The sequence below is a fragment of the Babylonia areolata genome, chromosome 3, assembly GCF_041734735.1.
Source record: "Babylonia areolata isolate BAREFJ2019XMU chromosome 3, ASM4173473v1, whole genome shotgun sequence".
In the NCBI taxonomy this organism is placed as follows: Eukaryota; Metazoa; Mollusca; class Gastropoda; order Neogastropoda; family Buccinidae; genus Babylonia; species Babylonia areolata.
Window position 1 is genome coordinate 50972381 of NC_134878.1, and position 10000 is coordinate 50982380.

General features: G+C 46.6%; 1 protein-coding gene across 3 annotated transcripts in view; it reads left to right on the plus strand.

Moving 5' to 3' along the window:
* LOC143280082 (uncharacterized) overlaps positions 1 to 10000 on the plus strand; it is a 38711-nt gene that overhangs the window by 13657 nt on the left and 15054 nt on the right. The window lies entirely within an intron of this gene.

Consider the following 10000-nt stretch of genomic DNA (forward strand, 5'->3'; position numbering starts at 1 on the left):
TACTGAGGCGATGCGCTCCAACCGGGCATAGCAGCCTGAATTTCACACAGATATGTATGTTGTGACATAAGTCATGCAATATAATGCAGTGCAATGCAATGCAATAGACTACAAGTTCGTGCTGCTCACCTTGACTTGTGTACTGCATAATGTACTGGGCTATCTCAGTGACTTTGCACAGCCAGTGTCAGGACTGGGTCTCCATTAGCCCACCAGTTCCTCGGCGTTGGACATCCACGTCGGCGGACACTGTTGCCATAATTATATTTTGCCTCCTCCCGCCAGAAAGAACGAGCGAACGAACAGACGACCTTGATGATGGCAGTGGCATAAGCAGACAGATTTTTTTTTAAAAGTACATACACGCACACACTCACACACACACACACACATAGGGAGGGGTGGCAGTGTGTGGAGTGCGAACTGAATTCTGGAATTGTTTTGCATGCAGCATGTTTTTACCTGCCCAGTTTTACCTGATTTTACCTGACTTTTACTCACTGGCTGTACCCTTGCCTGACGAAGCTGGTTTTACAGCGAAAATTTGCTGCTTTTTAAGAACACAAGTTTTAAAGACATGAATAGCCTACTGTTGTTGATATTAAAAAAAAAAAATTTTTTTACCGGTCTTGATATTTACCTCAGTGCTTTTTGCAAGGAGCGGAACCCAGGACACGAAGAGAGTGTGAACTATCTCTCTCTCTCTCTCTCTCTCTCTCTATATATATATATATATATATATATATATATGTGTGTGTGTGTGTGTGTGTGTGTGTGTGTGTGTATGATATATATATATATATATATATATATATATATATGTGTGTGTGTGTCTTTTGTAATCCAGCCCTCAGGACAAAGAGACAATGAAATAAATTTATTCACATAAATGACAAAGGGTTTTAGAAGTTACACGAGAGAGAGAGAGGAGACTGTGACAGAGAGAAAGAGGGAGAGAGAGAGCGGGGGCGGGAGGGGTGGGGGGGAGAGACGCGGTACCGCTCAAGGGCAAAAGGAGTATGCACCTTTCCAGGCGCAGCATTGATGTTGGCAGCTGTCTGCGCCCTTGACAACCAGCGCCAGGGATCAGGGCGTCTGACCCAGACAAACAGAACACAAGCGCACCTTGCAAGCAGCAGTTTGAGGACTTCTTCATAAAAGGAAGTTTGTTTTCATATAAAAAAAAAAAAGTTCAAAATTCGAGAGATGGTGAAAATCATCATGGTTGCTGCTTATAGTCAAATACTGACCTCTCATTCAACATACAAACCGACTATTCAAGACAAACATGCAGGATGAACAGCTTGAAAAAAAACGGATGCATTTGAAGGATCGGGATGATGTTGTTTTCTGCCAACATTTTCACAAGTTAATTGCTGGTTCATAAACAATAGTTGTAGATCTTCATTGAAAGTAGAATCAGTGCAAAAAAGCACCTCACAGAGTGATGCTCATTACATCGGCTGCATACACCGCTGTTTACCGAAATTTCAGTATCATTTCACCATACCTCAAAGGAGAAAATGGTGTAAGTTCATTGACTTTTTTGTGAACCCCGAATAAGGGCCGTCGCCCATGGGGCGTTCGTGTCGGCTGCGCATAATTGTTTTAAGCCCGGGTTCGTTGTTGTAGACAGAGTGCTTAAAAGGTTTGTAGCGAGGTGTGGAGCTCGCACACACGCGACAAGCATCAGGCGTCATTTCAATACATACTGATTGGTTGTTCCTCGCGACAACCTCACTTTGCAGCGGGTGGAACAGGACAAAGTTCTAATCACAACGCCTGGCGTCATCAATCTCAATGCCCAGCGTCTGACACTTGTTGCCCTGTAAAGCTCGCACACAAGGCTCTTCGCGAAACTTGATGCTTGACACATGACACTTGATGCTTGATGCCCCGTGTGCGATAGGCCTAAAGAGAGAGAAAGGAGGAGAACTTGACGGACAGGCCTCATCCCCTCCAACAACGCGACCTTCACTGAAACAAGACCCCTAGCCCTGGACCGTTTCTGAGAGGTCGTTAAACCCAAGTCTATCTGCTTGAACACTCAGCTTATATCACAGATTGACATAAGTTTACATTTGGGCCAACAGCAAAGTGAGAGCTGTATAATCAATGGTTTCTTCAGTCAATGGGAAACCATTTACAGCTTAGTCTTTTGTGAAGGACCGCGACTCTCAAACTAGGAGGCAAAATTGCACTGGCTCTTAGTGCTGCAGCCTTGTGGGCTAGTTGGTCTTTGGGAACCATCCCAGCACCGACTGTCCTAAAACCCTCTTGGCCGAGAGAGTGGGGATGTACTTGGGCAAGACACTGTCCACTATAATTAAATTCTAGCCCAAATAGTCGGAACAGCAGTTGCCTCCTCTGCTGTTCTGATGGTCATAGTCGGACACGACTGACTATCATATATATATAAATCTGCTTGAAGTCTGTTACGAGCTCATTCTCGTTTGTCTGCAGTGTCCAGAGCTCTGTCTTGCCATGGATGATGGATTTTTTTTAAAGCTCGACTGAACCGCCCTCGTTACCATTCTTGTGGAAACTGAAACTCGAAGAAACCTCTTCGCTGAGAACAAAGGAACCATTATAGTTGGTTCCATTCTGTGGCTGAATTCCTGCATATACCCCAACTATCCGCATTCAGAGAACACGCCAGGTGGGGTTGGAGGTGTGTGTGTGGTGTGTGTGTGTGTGTGGGGGGGGGGGGGAGCTGCAATCTGCTTGCACTGGGTGACAACTGCACCTTCGGCAACTGTCTGGTCCGACTTAAACTGTCGTGGGAACGTGTGTGAGGGTGTGTGTGAAGGTGATGGGGGCTGGGGGTGAAGAGGGTGCTCGCGCGCGCGTTGTGTGTGTGTGTGTGTTTATGACTTGCAATTTTGTTGTGTTTTTTGTTTGTTTTTGTTTTGTTTCTCAGGGGAGGAAGGTGGCAGAATGGTTAAGACGCTCATCTGCCAGGTACACACACACACACACACACACACACACACACACATATATATATATATATATATGAATGCACTCAAGGCCTAAGTGCGTTGGGTTAGACTGCTGATCAGGCATCTGCCCAGCAGATGTGGTGAAGCGCATATATGGATTTGTCCGAACGCAGTGACGCCTCCATGCGAAACTGAAACTGAAAGTGTTTTTTTCTCAGTCATCAGTTATCGCTGGCAACCTAACTACTACTGTTCGACCTCTTTACTGATTTTCTAGGTTCAGCATCACTGCCAGCTTTCAGTTGATTAATAGCTGCTGCCATAAACATTTTGTACAGCGAACCGAACAGCAGTCGACTGAACAATGCCAACAGCTTTAAGGACAGGAGGACTGGAGGGAGGGGAGTATCTTGATCCTCATCTGTTGAACACATGTTAACCGAAAAGGTGTCTGCGACTTGGTGCTTATTCTTCTCAGTTAACTAGAAGAGAGAGAGAGAGAGATGATTTATTCATATATAGGCCAAGGCCCCTTATGAAGGGGTATGTGAACATAATACAATGCAAACACCATAATGCTACATAATTGTATGTAAAACGTGATATAATATCATTTCCAAATGAAAACTAGCTTAGCTAGGAAACATAATGCATACGAAACAGTATTCTCATGACGTAGTGGTTTCTCGCAGAGACAGAGAGACAGACAGACAGACAGACACAGAGAGAGAGAAGTTGTGTTCGTCATCTGGCGGTTTGTTGTTGGCATTCATCCCCTTCCTAGTCCAGCCCTTCGGACAGCTTTTGTGGGAGGTATAATTATCTTCTCTGGGAGATGAATTTTCGTCATCAGAGTGTGCATTGTCTTGGATGGAACAATCTGTAAAGTTGATGAATAATGATGTGAAACCACAGAAAATGGAGTGATGTCATGCTACTGGCGCCTGTGAAATGCAGTGCAGCGTATTTTTGTTTCTGGTTTTCTTTTCTTTTTTTCTAACACCGTCACCGTGACTGTGTGCTTTTCCAGTGAAATCTTTTTGATCTTCACCCAACCATTCATCCCTCCTAGTACCCCCCACTCCCCCCCCCCCCCCCAACCCACCCTTCCTGCACCTCCCCTCCTCTCTTCCTTTACTACACACCTTTCCAGGCTCATTTCCATCTTCCAATCTTCTCCCATAATCTCACCTGCCTCCATCCAGCTCAATAGTAGTGTCTGCCTCCCACCCCCTCCCCCCACCCCACCACCCTGTCTCCACATCCCTCCCCCCCCCACCCCCCGACTCCCCCTATCCCTTCACCCTCCAGCCACACTCGAACTCCATTTCATTTCGCTTCACTGCGCTCTTGCCATCAGTTGATTAGTCATCATTTTGGGGTCTGTCCTGCCGAAGCCTCGGCCAGGGACAGACGCCTGAAGCTACAAATACAAGCTGCAGCTATTTAGTGCACGTGAACCAGACATGACGATTGCTTTCTACTCGCCGTCTCAGGGTTTTAGGGAGCATGGCGGGCAGTTGCCGGAGTTACGTATGTCAACTATGTGAAGCGGGGTGAGGGGAGGAGGGGTGTGGCAGTGGGGGACAGCGGGGGTTTCTTTTTAATGACTGACTAAGTAGACAGGGCGGCAAAACGGGGAGCAAAGAATTTTACAAGTGGTATAAAAAAAATTTAAAAAAACAAACAAAAAAAAAAACCCACATGATTTATTGCCCATTGTCATGCAAAGAAATTAGTAATGCGCTTACTTGAAAGTGACTTTAATAATGATAAATGCATCGGTTCAGCGTTTCAAACCTCGTCAGTGGGTTCTCTCAGGCTTTGGGCCGATTCACAGAACTGTTTTAAGTTTTTACAAGCATAATTCATAACGGGATGAATGCTATCCTGATTTAAAATACAGCATTTGTTTTTGTGATGTTGCAGTTAAACCAGCTTCGTTTTTGTCTGTGAGTTGATAAAGTCTTACAACAACAACAACAACAACAACAAAAAGTACGTCATCTACAGTCACTGGGAAAGTATGTTATGTTTAGTTTTGTTTAGTTTTTTGATTTGTTGCATTCAGTATTAGTTGTTTCTCGTATTAATCAATGACCGTACATTTTTCAAAGTCCCTTCAGTGGTCCCCCCCACCCCTCCACCCACCACCCCCGAATATTCATAATTGGTTCCACCCTCCATGATTATACACAGGCTGTTTCCCCCCAACTCACCATTCTGCTCCTCCACTCTCATCTCCTATCGTTGTATATATTTTTTTAACATTTAAATTTGAACATTAATATACTTTAATTAGATGTCTTTAATTATGTGTCTGTGTATGTATATATATATATATATACGTGTGTGTGTGTGTGTGTGTGTGTGTGTGTGAAGGGAGCAGAGAACTGTTAAACATCCTTTAGGCTATACTCAAACCTTGTGAGGAGCAGGCTAGACAAAGATGAGTAGATAATGAGAAATGTGTTCACACTTTACCTACCATTCAAACTTAAGAGGGCAGGATGATTAGAGTATTCCAAATCGTTAGAGGTGGTTGAGCAGCCATACGGGAGCGGGGGTGGGTGGGTGAGGGGGGGGGGGGGGTGGCGGGAGGCAGGCGAGACTCCACGGCCCATCGCCCAGGGTAACACCTCGGCAGCAGTGAGGTCCAAGGAGGGTGTGAGAAAGGAATAGGTTTCCGGGCTGCAGGGTGGATGAGCTCATGCATGAAGGTGGGTGGACACTAACTAGGAAGCTGAAGAGTTGAGGTGGAATGTTGCTGAGCTCCAGCCTCAGGAATGAAGAGCGTTTATCAGTAGATTTTAACCAATAGAATTGGAGATAAACAGTCCCTTTTATATATACCCGCTTCTAAATATGAAGATTTTCTGCTGTTGTCAGGCGGAGAAGATCTAAATGCAAATAAAATTTGTAGTGGATTGGTGTGCACGAGTTTTGTGCTTGTTATACTGAAAAAAAACACACACCCAAACAATGGAAATGTTGTCACGTGATAAACAATCCCGTCAACACTGACAGGTGTGTGTACGGGACTTCTGGGTAAGACTCATAGAGTGAGAGGCTTGTGAGAGCAACTGGTCAGACGAAAGGTCACCGGAGAGAGGTGACGGGAGAGAGACTGAAGCGAGAAGAAGTGGAGAAGGAAAAGGAGACAGAGGAGCAGAGACATCTCCCTGCAGAACGTCTGCAAAGACACCTGGCCTGCCAGCACTAGAAGATCCAGAAGACTGACCGGGCGTGAGGTTCTACAAACCTGTGCGAAAAAAAAAACATTCTCGGAGCCAGCTACAGTCGGCAAGAGTGACTGTCCGGGCAGAACTGTGGTGTGAGTGTGTGAATGGAAACCTGGCCAGGTGAGAGAGTAGTACTGATTAGGATTATAATCAGGATGTATAATGCTTTTGAAATTCCATGTTGTGTGAAGATTTTGGATTTGATGTGTGTGAATTAATGACTATTTTTAGTAAGTAGATAGTATATAGATGTATACTGTCTTCGGCTCGCGAAAGAGGAACGAATTAGCAGTGATTGAGTGCATAGATGTGTGCTTGATTTAGAATCGAACCAAACTTGTTTAGCTAACCCTGACGACAACAACAAATTCACTTAAACAAAACTAATACACATTTTCCCCAAACCTGGACAATGTGTGTGTGTGTGTGTGTGTGTGTGTGTGTGTGTGTGTGTGTGTGTGTGTGCTGAGTGAAATTCGACAAAACTAAATTTGAGAGAGAAAAAAAAGTAAACTGAGCGTCTTACAATAAGAATCAGCTTACAACTGTGAGCAATTTGGGAACAAATGCCTCTCCTTCTCACTCCCCCTACCCCACCTCTTCACCTGATGTGCAGCCTTATTCAGCATGTTTGAATGCCAGTGTGTTTGTCTGTCTGTCTGTCTGACTGTCTCTTCTTTGCCTGTTTGTCTTTGTCGCTGCCCGTCTGTCTGTTAATCTGTCTTTTCATGTTTTTCCTTCTCTGGTTCTCTCTCTCTCTCTCTCTCTCTCTCTCTCTCTCTCTCTCTCTCTTATTACAATGCTTATGACTTTATGTAATATTGTGTAGTAATGTAAACCTTGTTCAGGGCGGGGACTGGATGCAAAAAAAAAAAAAGTACGCCAGTGCCTATAGATTATCCTCGAAAGTAAACTGAGAATTGTCTTGTCTCTCTATCTCTTTGTCTCTCTCTCTCACTCTCCCCAATTGCACAGCATGGTCTTACTCGTCCACCTCCCTCTGCTATGTTCACGACCCCCTCCAACTTCCGCTCCCCCACCACACCGCAACCTTTCCTCGGAAGTCTTCCATTACAGGATGTGTGTGGTGTGGTGTGGTGTATGTGTGTGTGTTCGTGTGCGTGCGTGCGTGCGTGCGTGCGTGTGTGTGTGTGTGTGTGTGTGTGTGTGTGTGTGTATACGTGTGCGTGTGCGTGTGTGTGTGTGTCTGTGTGTTGGGATGGGTGGGGTAGCTCGGTGGGACGGGGTGTGCTCGAAAAGTTTCCCATATGAACAAAAACTGGCTCTTCCCTGGCATTCTTCCCTCGTGTCTGTCTGTCTGTTCGTCTGCTTGTCTGTTTCTCTTATTTTGCTTTCACACCTGTTACTCTTTCATCTACAAGCTCAATATAAACTGTTGACAATCAATAGATCCCAAAAAGTACATAGCTACATGTTTAAAAATAATGATAATAATGATAGTATTTACATAGCGCTGAATCTTGTGCAGGGACAAAAATCAAAGCACTTTCACACCAGTCATTCACACGCATGCATAACTCTAAAACTGAAAAAGAAACTGAAGACAAGGAACAGGCAGGGGAGGGGGTCTATCTTGTGAAAAGGTGGGTTTTAAGGCCAGACTTGAAAGAGCTGAGTGCGGAGACCTGACAATGCGAAAGAGGAAGTTAATCCCAAATGCAAGATCCAGAGACAGAGAAAGAACGGCGTCCAACAGTGGAGTGTTTGAATCTGGGTATGCGTAAACATAGTGGGTCCGAAACCGAATTGTAGAGAGCGAGATGGAGTGTAGAGGTGAAGGCAGCCACAAAGATAGGAAGGGGCAGATTTGTGAGTACATTTATAATAGAGTGCTGATCTTGTACTTATTCTATGTGAGACGGAGCCAATGGAGATGTTGCAAAAGAGGAGTGATGTGCTCAGATCTTTTCTTTCTGAGGACGAGTCGGGCAGCAGAGTTTTGTATGCGCTGAAGGGATTGAATGGATGAAGCAGGCAAACCAGACAATAGAGAGTTACTGTAGTCAAGGCGAGAGAGAATGAGAGAAACGGTAAGTCTAGATGATGCGTCGGTGGACAGATATTTCCGAATGGAACTGATGAGTCGCAATTGACAGTAGCAGGATTGACAGTCTGACTGATAAATTTTTTGCATGTCTAGACTGTTTCTCTCTCTCTCTCTCTCTCTCTCTATCTATCTTTCACTATGTTATCTCTCTCTCCCTATCTTTCACACACACACACACACTCTCTCTCTTTCTCTCTACAGTAAGTTAGCCCATAGTACAATCTGTGTCACTGGCTCCCAACCAAACGTATGCCGCTCACGCACAGTACAACGCGAGGAGCAATAAAGCTCGAGAGACCCTTGCAGGAATTCTCCTTCACCTTGTCACCCATCCCCTCCCCCCAAAACAAGTCCGTCATCTTTCTTTAGTTCTCTTCCTTGTAGTGATTTAAGTTCACCGCTTGACAGGAGGAGGAGGACTGAGGAGGAGCGAGCAGTAAGAAAGCTCTTGGGAAGAGAAGAGGAGTAAGTAGGAGGAGGAGGCGGCGGCTTTTGGGAAGAGGAGGAACAAGCAGTCAGGAGGAGGTTTTTGGAAAGAGGAGGAAGAGGAGCAGCAAGCAGTAAGGAGGCTCTTGGGAAGAGGAGGAGCAAGCAGGTAGGAGTAGGCTCTTGGGAAGAGGAGGAGGACTGAGGAGGAGCAAGCAGTAAGAAGGCTCTTGGGAAGAGGAGGAAGAGAAGGAGTAAGGAGGAGGCTCTTGGGAAGAGGAGGAAGAGGAGGAGTAAGGAGGAGGCTCTTGGGAAGAGGAGGAGGAGGAGTAAGGAGGAGGCTCTTGGGAAGAGGAGGACTGAGGAGGAGCAAGCAGTAAGAGGGAGACTCTTGGGAAGAGGAGGAAGAGGAGGAGGAGCAAGCAGTAAGAGGGAGACTCTTGGGAAGAGGAGGAAGAGGAGGAGCAAGCAGTAAGAGGGAGACTCTTGGGAAGAGGAGGAAGAGGAGGAGGAGCAAGCAGTAAGAGGGAGACTCTTGGGAAGAGAAGGACTGATGAGGAGCAAGCAGTAAGAAGGAAGCTCTTGGGAAGAGGAGGACAGAGGGTGAAGAGGAGAATCAAGCGGTAAGGAGGCTCTTGGGAAGAGGAGGAAGAGGAGCAAGCAGTAAGAAGAGGAGGCTCTTGGAAGAGGAGGAAGAGGAGGAGGAGGAGGCTCTTGGGAAGAGGAGGAAGAGGAGCAAGCAGTAAGGAGGCTGCTGGGAAGAGGAGGAGGAGGAGGATCAGGAAGAGGAGACTGGTAGGGCGAGAGAATGAAGGAGCAAGAGAGGTGTGATAGGGAGGGAGGGAGGCAGGTTGTGGAGCAGAGAGGTGAACGACCCTCACCCCACCACAAAATCCTCCTATTCCCCCCCTCCCCCCACCCCACCCAAACCCACACACCCCTTCGGGCAGGTCAAGCAGGTCGCAGCAGAGCAAAGGGGGTGTGGAGGGGCGGGGAGGGGGGGGGGGCGAAAGGCCACTTTGAAATCCTAGTCCAGCAGAAACCCAACCAGCTGTGTGGTAATGTCATTCCATTGCGCACACCGGGCCACGTGAATCGGGGGGTACTGGATGGGGGCGGGAGGGGGTGTGTGTGGGGAGGGGAAGGTGTGTGTGTGTGTGTGGGGGGGGGGGGGGTGGACCGTAGCGACCACGCCTACCACGGTGTAGTGAGCGGAGTTACAAAGCTGCATTATAAAAGTAAGAAAGTATGAAGCGTGGTTGGGCACAGCAGAGGAGAGTGAGACATACCGTGACAGATGCACTGAGAGAGTGCGAATTCTT